The sequence below is a fragment of the Salmo salar genome, chromosome ssa05 (assembly GCF_905237065.1).
Source record: "Salmo salar chromosome ssa05, Ssal_v3.1, whole genome shotgun sequence".
Taxonomy (NCBI): domain Eukaryota; kingdom Metazoa; phylum Chordata; class Actinopteri; order Salmoniformes; family Salmonidae; genus Salmo; species Salmo salar.
This window is the reverse complement of record NC_059446.1, coordinates 91,211,987-91,223,835: the sequence shown is the minus strand read 5'-3', so window position 1 is coordinate 91,223,835 and position 11,849 is coordinate 91,211,987. Positions and strand designations below refer to the sequence as shown.

Below are 11,849 nucleotides of genomic sequence, written 5' to 3'. Positions count from 1 at the left end.
TGTCTCCTCTATCTAAGGAAGGATGGTTCAGGGTGTCTCCTCTATCTAAAGGAAGGATGGTTCAGGGTGTCTCCTCTATCTAAAGGAAGGATAGTTCAGGGTGTCTCCTCTATCTAAGGAAGGATGGTTCAGGGTGTCTCCTCTATCTAAGGTAAGATGGTCCAGGGTGTCTCCTCTATCTAAGGTAAGATGGTCCAGGGTGTCTCCTCTATCTAAGGAAGGATGGTTCAGGGTGTCTCCTCTATCTAAGGAAGGATGGTTCAGGGTGTCTCCTCTATCTAAAGGAAGGATGGTTCAGGGTGTCTCCTCTATCTAAGGAAGGATGGTTCAGGGTGTCTCCTCTATCTAAAGGAAGGATGGTTCAGGGTCTCTCCTCTGTCTTACCCCCATACTAGTCCTTCTAACGTTACCTCCAGACTAAGGTAGGGTGTCCCACCTCTGTCATAGCCCAGACTACCCCGACCTTCTCCAGGCTTAGGTATGGTACTGAGTCTATCCTCTGTCTTAGCCCAGACCACCCTGACCTTCTCCAGGCTGTGTCTCTCTGCTGTTTACTCTGTCCTACAAGTCTAATATTGACGGGGGGAAAAAATCGATACTTACAGTTGAAGTCGGAAGTTTACATACACCTTAGCCAAATACATTTAATCTCAGTTTTTCACAATTCCTAACATTTAATCCTAGTAAAAGTTTCCTGTTTTAGGACAGTTAGGATCACCACTTTATTTTAAGAATGTGAAATGTCAGAATAGTAGAGAGAATTATTTATTTCAGCTTTTATTTCTTTCACCACATTCCCAGTGGGTCAGAAGTTTACATACACTCAATTAGTATAATTGTTTATCTTGAGTCAAACATTTCGGGTAGCCTTCCACAAGCTTCCGACAATAAATTGGGTGAATTTTGACCCATTCCTCCTGACAGAGGTGGTGTAACTGAGTCAGGTTTGTAGGCCTCCTTGCTCGCACACGCTTTTTCAGTTCTGCCCACAAAATATCTATAGGATTGAGGTCAGGGCTTTGTGATGGCTACTCCAATTTTGTTGTCCTTAAGCCATTTTGCAACAACTTTGGAAGTATGCTTGGGGTCATTGTTCATTTGGAAGACCCATTTGCGACAAAGCTTTAACTTCCTGACTGATGTCTTGAGATGTTGCTTCAATATATCCACATAATTTTCCGTCCTTATGATGCCATTTATTTTGTGAAGTGCACCAGTCCCTCCTGCAGCAAAGCACCGCCACAACATGATGCTGCCACCCCTGTGTTTCACGGTTGGGATGGTGTTCTTCGGCTTGCAAGCCTCCCCGTTTTTCCTCCAAACATAACGATGGTCATTATGGCCAAACAGTTCTATTTTTGTTTCATTAGACCAGAGGACATTTCTCCAAAAAGTACGATCTTTGTCCCCATGTGTAGTTGCAAACCGTAGTATGTATTTTTTATGGCGGTTTTGGAGCAGTGGCTTCTTCCTTGCTGAGCGGCCTTTCAGGTTATGTCGATATAGGACTTTTGTACCTGTTTCCTCCAGCATCTTCACAAGGTCCTTGCTGTTGTTCTGGGATTGATTTGCACTTTTCGCACCAAAGCACGTTCATCTCTAGCAGACAGAACGCATCTCCTTCTTGAGTGGTATGACGGCTGCGTGGTCCCATGGTGTTTATACTTGCGTACAATTGTTTGTACAGATGAACGTGGTACCTTCAGGCATTTGGAAATTGCTCCCAAGGATGAACCAGACTTGTGGAGGTCTACCATTTTTTTGTCTGAGGTCATGGCTGTTTTCTTTTGATTTTCCCATGATGTCAAGCAAAGAAGCGCTGAGTTTGAAGGTAGGCCTTGAAATACATCCACAGGTACACCTCTAATTGACTCAACTGATGTCAATTAGCCTATCAGAAGCTTCTAAAGCCATGATATAATTTTCTGGAATTTTCCAAGCTGTTTAAAGGCACAGTTAACTTAGTGTATGTAAACTTCTGACCAACTGGAATTGTGATACAGTGAATTATAAGTGAAATAACCTGTCTTTAAACAATTGTTGTAAAAATTACTTGTGTCATGGACAAAGTAGATGTCCTAACCGACTTGCCAAAACTATAGTTTGGTAACAAGAAATTTGTGGAGTGGTTGAAAAACAAGTTTTAATGACTAAGTGTTTGTAAACTTCCGACTTCAACTGTACATATCGCAAACATTATTTTGGACGATACAGTACAGAGTATTGTATGGCGTCTCTACAGTACAGACTATTGTATGGCGTCTCTACAGTACAGAGTATTGTATGGCGTCTCTACAGTACAGACTATTGTATGGCGTCTCTACAGTACAGACTATTGTATGGTGTCTCTACAGTACAGACTGTGTCTCTGCTGGCTCTCCTCACCTCAGCTGGTTCTGTCTCTTAGTCCATACTAGTCCCTCTCTGTCCCTACAGCTGGTTCTCTTAGTCCATACTAGTCCCTCTCTGTCCCTACAGCTGGTTCAGTCTCTTAGTCCATACTAGTCCCTCTCTGTCCCTACAGCTGGTTCAGTCTCTTAGTCCATACTAGTCCCTCTCTGTTCCTACAGCTGGTTCAGTCTCTTAGTCCATACTAGTCCCTCTCTGTCCCTACAGCTGGTTCTCTTAGTCCATACTAGTCCCTCTCTGTCCCTACAGCTGGTTCTCTTAGTCCATACTAGTCCCTCTCTGTCCCTACAGCTGGTTCAGTCTCTTAGTCCATACTAGTCCCTCTCTGTCCCTACAGCTGGTTCTCTTAGTCCATACTAGTCCCTCTCTGTCCCTACAGCTGGTTCAGTCTCTTAGTCCATACTAGTCCCTCTCTGTCCCTACAGCTGGTTCTCTTAGTCCATACTAGTCCCTCTCTGTCCCTACAGCTGGTTCTCTTAGTCCATACTAGTCCCTCTCTGTCCCTACAGCTGGTTCTCTTAGTCCATACTAGTCCCTCTCTGTCCCTACAGCTGGTTCGCTCTTAGTCCATACTAGTCCCTCTCTGTCCCTACAGCTGGTTCTCTTAGTCCATACTAGTCCCTCTCTGTTCCTACAGCTGGTTCAGTCTCTTAGTCCATACTAGTCCCTCTCTGTCCCTACAGCTGGTTCTCTTAGTCCATACTAGTCCCTCTCTGTTCCTACAGCTGGTTCAGTCTCTTAGTCCATACTAGTCCCTCTCTGTCCCTACAGCTGGTTATCTTAGTCCATACTAGTCCCTCTCTGTCCCTACAGCTGGTTCTCTTAGTCCATACTAGTCCCTCTCTGTCCCTACAGCTGGTTATCTTAGTCCATACTAGTCCCTCTCTGTCCCTACAGCTGGTTCTCTTAGTCCATACTAGTCCCTCTCTGTCCCTACAGCTGGTTCTCTTAGTCCATACTAGTCCCTCTCTGTCCCTACAGCTGGTTCTCTTAGTCCATACTAGTCCCTCTCTGTCCCTACAGCTGGTTCAGTCTCTTAGTCCATACTAGTCCCTCTCTGTCCCTACAGCTGGTTCTCTTAGTCCATACTAGTCCCTCTCTGTCCCTACAGCTGGTTCTCTTAGTCCATACTAGTCCCTCTCTGTCCCTACAGCTGGTTCTCTTAGTCCATACTAGTCCCTCTCTGTCCCTACAGCTGGTTCTCTTAGTCCATACTAGTCCCTCTCTGTCCCTACAGCTGGTTCTCTTAGTCCATACTAGTCCCTCTCTGTCCCTACAGCTGGTTCTCTTAGTCCATACTAGTCCCTCTCTGTCCCTACAGCTGGTTCTCTTAGTCCATACTAGTCCCTCTCTGTCCCTACAGCTGGTTCTCTTAGTCCATACTAGTCCCTCTCTGTCCCTACAGCTGGTTCTCTTAGTCCATACTAGTCCCTCTCTGTCCCTACAGCTGGTTCTCTTAGTCCATACTAGTCCCTCTCTGTCCCTACAGCTGGTTCTCTTAGTCCATACTAGTCCCTCTCTGTCCCTACAGCTGGTTCTCTTAGTCCATACTAGTCCCTCTCTGTCCCTACAGCTGGTTCTCTTAGTCCATACTAGTCCCTCTCTGTCCCTACAGCTGGTTCTCTTAGTCCATACTAGTCCCTCTCTGTCCCTACAGCTGGTTCTCTTAGTCCATCTCCAGGCTCAGTTAAAGAGCATTGAGCCTCTCTCTTCCAGGATGTCTTTCTGTCCCCACCCTTACAGTTGTTCTCTAATCTGACTGTCAGTGTTTTACCTGATGACAGCTCTGTGGATACAGTGGTGTCAGTCCTCCTCTCTGCTGATGTGTGTATATATACAGTGGTGTCAGTCCTCCTCTCTGCTGATGTGTGTATATATACAGTGGTGTCAGTCCTCCTCTCTGCTGATGTGTGTATATATACAGTGGTGTCAGTCCTCCTCTCTGCTGATGTGTGTATATATACAGTGGTGTCAGTCCTCCTCTCTGCTGATGTGTGTATTTATACAGTGGTGTCAGTCCTCCTCTCTGCTGATGTGTGTATATATACAGTGGTGTCAGTCCTCCTCTCTGCTGATGTGTGTGTGTATATATACAGTGGTGTCAGTCCTCCTCTCTGCTGATGTGTGTGTATATATACAGTGGTGTCAGTCCTCCTCTCTGCTGATGTGTGTATATATACAGTGGTGTCAGTCCTCCTCTCTGCTGATGTGTGTATATATACAGTGGTGTCAGTCCTCCTCTCTGCTGATGTGTGTGTATATATACAGTGGTGTCAGTCCTCCTCTCTGCTGATGTGTGTGTATATATACAGTGGTGTCAGTCCTCCTCTCTGCTGATGTGTGTGTATATATACAGTGGTGTCAGTCCTCCTCTCTGCTGATGTGTGTGTATATATACAGTGGTGTCAGTCCTCCTCTCTGCTGATGTGTGTGTATATATACAGTGGTGTCAGTCCTCCTCTCTGCTCATGTGTGTGTATATATATATATATATATATATATATATATATATATATATATATATATATATATATATATATAGTGGTGTCAGTCCTCCTCCTAGGGTACCATTTGGTCCTGGTCTAAAGTAGTGCACTATATAGGGAATAGGGTGCCATTGGGTCCTTGTCTATAGTAGTGCACTTTATAGGGAATAGGGTGCCATTGGGTCCTTGTCTATAGTAGTGCACTATATAGGGAATAGGGTGCCATTTGGGACTCCTACCAGGTGTTTGGTCCCTTCAACAGCAGAGAGGTGTCTGTCAGGGATGTGCTTTGTCCCCACTCCTGTACATCTCGTTCATTAATAGTTGTACTAGTTTCCATCCTGACAGACGCCTCGTTAAGTTCTCTGACGACGCTGCCTTGATCAGCCTGTTGCATGATGAGGAACAACATGGCTCGGTCCTAAATGACTTGGTAGAGTGGTGTGACCAATCACACGTAGTCCTCAGAACCAACGAGACCAAAGAGATGTGGGTAGACTTCAGGAAGCGAGCAACACTGACCTCGGCAGACATCTACCAGAGGTCAGAACAGGTGGTGGAGGAATACAGATTACCTGGGTGTCCTCTTGGACAATAAGCTTCAGTGGAATAAATGTACAGACCTGATCTACAAAAAAAGAGACTGTACTTCCTCAACAAGCTGGGATCATTTTAATGTTGACTGGACTATACTGACTCTGTTTTACAAATCTTTCATTGAGAGTTTTTGAACTTTTTGTATTGTTTGTTGGTTTGGCAATGCCACTGTCAGCCAGAGAAATATGCTGAGAAGGATTATCACCACAGCAAGCAAGGTACTTGGAGTGAAACAGACAGGCCTGGATGAGATCTTTAAGGTCAGTGCCCTCCCCAAGGTACTTGGAGTCAAACAGACAGGCCTGGATGAGATCTTTAAGGTCAGTGCCCTCCCCAAGGTACTTGGAGTGAAACAGACAGGCCTGGATGAGATCTTTAAAGGTCAGGCCCCTCAGCAAGGTACTTGGAGTGAAACAGACAGGCCTGGATGAGATCTTTAAGGTCAGGGCCCTCAGCAAGGTACTTGGAGTGAAACAGACAGGCCTGGATGAGATCTTTAAGGTCAGGGCCCTCAGCAAGGTACTTGGAGTGAAACAGACAGGCCTGGATGAGATCTTTAAGGTCAGGGCCCTCAGCAAGGTACTTGGAGTGAAACAGACAGGCCTGGATGAGATCTTTAAGGTCAGTGCCCTCAGCAAGGTACTTGGGGTGAAACAGACAGGCCTGGATGAGATCTTTAAGGTCAGTGCCCTCAGCAAGGTACTTGGAGTGAAACAGACAGGCCTGGATGAGATCTTTAAGGTCAGGGCCCTCAGCAAGGTACTTGGAGTGAAACAGACAGGCCTGGATGAGATCTTTAAAGGTCAGGCCCCTCAGCAAGGTACTTGGAGTCAAACAGACAGGCCTGGATGAGATCTTTAAGGTCAGGGCCCTCTGCAAGGTACTTGGAGTGAAACAGACAGGCCTGGATGAGATCTTTAAAGGTCAGGCCCCTCTCCAACACACTGCCTGTACCCGGACTTTGAACTACTCCCCTATGGGTGCAGGTATAGAACAACCCTTGGCAGGAAAAATACATCTGGACAATCATTTGTGCCAGGTGATATCCCTCCTAAACAGCTCGGCCTAATGTTCCTATCGACCCAGTGAGGCCAGCAGGCTAGTCTCTTTTTATTGGTTTGTAACTGTTATTAAAGTTGTGTTGTCAATTTATTTTGTATTTAAAATGCCTCTTTAAACGTGTACATGACACTGCAATAAGCCTTCCCCATGGGGCACAATACAGTCTGTAAAGTACAGAGCTTTCTGCCATTAAACAAAGCTGGGGTCCTGGCTATATAGAGAAGGGTGTGATTTCATATTGGTGTGTGTGTGTGTGTGTGTGTGTGTGTGTGTGTGTGTGTGTGTGTGTGTGTGTGTGTGTGTGTGTGTGTGTGTGTGTGTGTGTGTGTGTGTGTGTGTGTGTGTGTGTGTGTGTGTTGTTGTGTGGCAGAGCAGCTTACACTCTGCTACGGTCCATTTTCTGTTAATCAGAGCAGCAACCATCAAAGATTTACAATAGCACTATTTCAACAACATTCTATGTACACACACACACACACACACACACACACACACACACACACACACATTTCTGATGATGGTCTCAGTGTTTAACTACCAGTGGTTAGTCTGGTGATGGTCTCAGTGTTTAACTACCAGTGGTTAGTCTGATGGTCTCAGTGTTTAACTACCAGTGGTTAGTCTGATGGTCTCAGTGTTTAACTACCAGTGGTTAGTCTGATGATGGTCTCAGTGTTTAACTACCAGTGGTTAGTCTGATGGTCTCAGTGTTTAACTACCAGTGGTTAGTCTGATGATGGTCTCAGTGTTTAACTACCAGTGGTTAGTCTGATGGTCTCAGTGTTTAACTACCAGTGGTTAGTCTGATAGTCTCAGTGTTTAACTACCAGTGGTTAGTCTGATGATGGTCTCAGTGTTTAACTACCAGTGGTTAGTCTGATGATGGTCTCAGTGTTTAACTACCAGTGGTTAGTCTGATGGTCTCAGTGTTTAACTACCAGTGGTTAGTCTGATGATGGTCTCAGTGTTTAACTACCAGTGGTTAGTCTGATGATGGTCTCAGTGTTTAACTACCAGTGGTTAGTCTGATGGTCTCAGTGTTTAACTACCAGTGGTTAGTCTGGTGATGGTCTCAGTGTTTAACTACCAGTGGTTAGTCTGATGATGGTCTCAGTGTTTAACTACCAGTGGTTAGTCTGATGATGGTCTCAGTGTTTAACTACCAGTGGTTAGTCTGATGATGGTCTCAGTGTTTAACTACCAGTGGTTAGTCTGATGGTCTCAGTGTTTAACTACCAGTGGTTAGTCTGGTGATGGTCTCAGTGTTTAACTACCAGTGGTTAGTCTGATGATGGTCTCAGTGTTTAACTACCAGTGGTTAGTCTGGTGATGGTCTCAGTGTTTAACTACCAGTGGTTAGTCTGATGTTCTCAGTGTTTAACTACCAGTGGTTAGTCTGATGATCTCAGTGTTTAACTACCAGTGGTTAGTCTGATGATGGTCTCAGTGTTTAACTACCAGTGGTTAGTCTGATGATGGTCTCAGTGTTTAACTACCAGTGGTTAGTCTGATGATGGTCTCAGTGTTTAACTACCAGTGGTTAGTCTGATGATGGTCTCAGTGTTTAACTACCAGTGGTTAGTCTGATGGTCTCAGTGTTTAACTACCAGTGGTTAGTCTGATGGTCTCAGTGTTTAACTACCAGTGGTTAGTCTGATGATGACGGATGATGGGTGTGTAAATTGGATGATTGAACACTAGTAACACTATAAATGATCTGATTGGATGATGTGTAGGGAGTAGTGTAAGGACTAGAGTAGGGACTAGAGTAGGGGATAGCGTAGGGACTAGAGTAAAGACTAGAGTAGGGACTAGTGTAGGGACTAGTGTTGGGAATAGTGTAGGGACTAGTGTAGGGAATAGAGTAGGGACTAGTGTTGGGACTAATGTAGGGACTAGTGTAGGGATGAGTGTAGGGACTAGAGTAGGGACTAGTGTAGGGACTACAGTAGGGACTACAGTAGGGACTAGAGTAGGGACTAGAGTAGGGACTAGTGTAGGGACTAGAGTCGGGACTACTAAAGAGACTAGAGTAGGGACTAGAGTAGGGACTAGTGTAGGGACTAGTGTAGGGACTAGAGTAGGGACTAGAGTAGGGACTAGTGTAGGGACTAGTGTAGGGACTAGAGTAGGGACTAATGTAGGGACTAATGTGGGGACTAGTGTAGGGACTAGAGTAGGGACTAGTGTAGGGACTAGTGTAGGGACTAGAGTAGGGACTAGTGTATGGACTAGAGTAGGGACTAGAGTAAAGAGTAGGGACTAGTGTAGGGACTAGTGTAGGGACTAGTGTAGGGAATAGAGTGGGGACTAGTGTGGGGACTAGTGTGGGGACTAATGTAGGGACTAGTGTGGGGACTAGTGTGGGGACTAGTGTAGGGACTAGAGTAGGGACTAGAGTAGGGACTGGTGTGGGGATGAGTGTGGGGACTAATGTAGGGACTAGTGTAGGGACTAGTGTGGGGACTAGTGTAGGGACTAGTGTGGGGATGAGTGTGGGGACTAATGTAGGGACTAATGTGGGGACTATTGTAGGGACTAGAGTAGGGACTAGAGTAGGGACTAGAGTAGGGACTAGTGTAGGAACGAGTGTAGGGGCTAGCGTAGGGACTAGAGTAGGGACTAGTGTAGGGACTAGTGTAGGGACTAGCGTAGGGACTAGTGTAGGGAATAGGGTAGGGGCTAGGGTAGGGAATAGGGTAGGGGCTAGGGTAGGGAATAGGGTAGGGGCTAGGGTAGGGACTAGTGTAGGGACTAGAGTAGGGGATAGCGTAGGGACTAGAGTAGGGACTAGAGTAGGGACTAGTGTGGGGATGAGTGTAGGGACTAGTGTAGGGACTAGTGTAGGGTAGGGGCTAGGGTAGGGACTAGTGTGGGGAATATGGTGCCTATTCAGGATGCAACCAAATAAAATTAAAAAGCAGGTTGTAATTCCCATCCAATCATTATCTCATTATAGTCCAGTCCCTTAATGTGGTCAGCAGGACATAATGGTATTTATGGTAATGAGTATTAGTCTAATCAGAAACACCTTTATGTTTAAATTACAGCGGTGACACGGGCAGAAACGATTGGACATTTAAAGTGGGCATCACGTCCCCTCCAATGAGCTCTTCACATGACATTAGTCTGCGAAATGTGATCCAAATACCTGAATGGTCACTTCCAGCAGAGATGACACAACATCATGTATCTAAATGCATTAATAGTCACTCCAGCAGAGATAACACAACATCATGTATCTAAATACATTAATGGTCACTCCAGCAGAGATAACACAACATCATGTATCTCAATGCATTAATGGTCACTCCAGCAGAGATAACACAACATCATGTATCTAAATGCATTAATGGTCACTCCAGCAGAGATAACACAACATCATGTATCTAAATGCATTAATGGTCACTCCAGCAGAGATAACACAACATCATGTATCTAAATACCTTAATGGTCACTCCAGCAGAGATAACACAACATCATGTATCTAAATGCATTAATAGTCACTCCAGCAGAGATAACACAACATCATGTATCTAAATGCATTAATAGTCACTCCAGCAGAGATAACACAACATCATGTATCTAAATACCTTAATGGTCACTCCAGCAGAGATAACACAACATCATGTATCTGCTTATTTGTCACATGCTGTCACGTCCTGACCAGTAAAATTTGTTATTGTAGTTTGGTCAGGGCGTGGCAGGGGGTGTTTTTATGTGTGTTTTGGGGTTTTGGGCATTCTATGTTCTATTTTCTATGTTTTGTATTTCTTTGTTTTGGCCTGGTGTGGCTCTCAATCAGGGACAGCTGTACTTCGTTGTCTCTGATTGGGAGCCATACTTAGGTAGCCCTTTTCCCCACCTGTCCTTGTGGGTAGTTAACTTTGTTTGTGGCATTTTGCCCTGTAAGCTTCACGGTCGTTTTGTATTGTTTATTGGTTTTGCTGGCGACATTCAATAAAATGGAAAGTGTACGCTCACCACGCTGCACCTTGGTCTACTTCATCTGACGGTCGTGACACATGCGCCGAATACAACAGGTGTAGACCTTACAGTGAAATACTTACTTACAAGCCCCTAACCAACAATGCTTTAAGAAGTTTTTAGTAAAAAAGTGTGAAATAGAAAATAAAAGTAACAAATAATTCAAAAGCAGCAGTAAAATAACAATAGTGAAGCTATATACAGGGGGTGTAGGTACAGAGTCAATGTGCGGGGGCACCGCTTAGTCGAGGTAATTGAGGTAATATATACATGTAGGCAGAGTTAAAGTGACTAAGCATAGATAATAAACAGAGAGTAGCAGCAGTGTAAAAGAGGAATCTGGGTAGCCCTTTGATTAGATGTTCAGGAGTCTTATGGCTTGGGGGGTAGAAGCTGTTTAGAAGCCTCTTGGACCTAGACTTGGTGCGCCGGTACCGCTGCCGTGCGGTAGCAGAGAGAACAGTCTATGACTAGGGTGGCTGGAGTCTTGACAATTTTAGGGCCTTCCTCTGACACCGCCTGGTATAGAGGTCCTGGATGACAGGAAGCATGGCCCCAGTGATGTACCGGGCCGTACACACTACCTTCTGTAGTGCCTTGCGGTCAGAGGCCGAGCAGTTGCAATACCAGGCAGTGATGCAACCAGTCAGGATGCTCTCTGGTGCAGCTATAGAATGTTTTGAGAATCTGGGGACCCATGCCAAATCTTTTCAGTCTCCTGAGGGGGAAAAGGTTTTGTCTTGCCCTCTTCATGACTTTGTCTTGATCACGGTGAGGGAGAGGTTGTTGTCCTGGCACCACACGGCCAGGTCTCTGACCTCCCTATAGGCTGTCTCATCTTTGTCGGTGATCAGGCCTACCACTGTTGTGTCATCGGCAAACTTAATGAAGGTGTTGCAGTCGTGCCTGGCCATGCAGTCATGAGTGAACAGCGAGTACAGGAGGGGACTAAGCACGCACCCCTGAGGGGCCCCCGTGTTGAAGATCAGCGTGGCGGACGTGTTGTTACCTACCCTTACCACCTGGGGGCGGCCCGTCAGGAAGTCCAGGATCCAGTTGCAGAGGGAGGTGTTTAGTCCCAGGGACCTTAGCTTAGTGATGAGCATCGAGGGCACTATGGTGTTGAACGCTGAGCTGTAGTCAATGAATAGCATTCTCACATATGTGTTCCTTTTGTCCAGGTGGGAAAGGGCAGTGTGGTGTGCAATAGAGATTGCATCATCTGTGGATCTGTTGGGGCGGTATGCAAATTGGAGTGGGTCTATGGTTTCTGGGATAATGGTGTTGATGTGAGCCATGACCAGCCTT

General features: G+C 45.6%; 1 protein-coding gene across 3 annotated transcripts in view; it reads left to right on the top strand.

Moving 5' to 3' along the window:
• LOC106606141 (RNA-binding motif, single-stranded-interacting protein 3) overlaps nucleotides 1–11,849 on the top strand; it is a 219,507-nt gene that overhangs the window by 578 nt on the left and 207,080 nt on the right. The gene's annotated exons all lie outside the window — the stretch shown is intronic.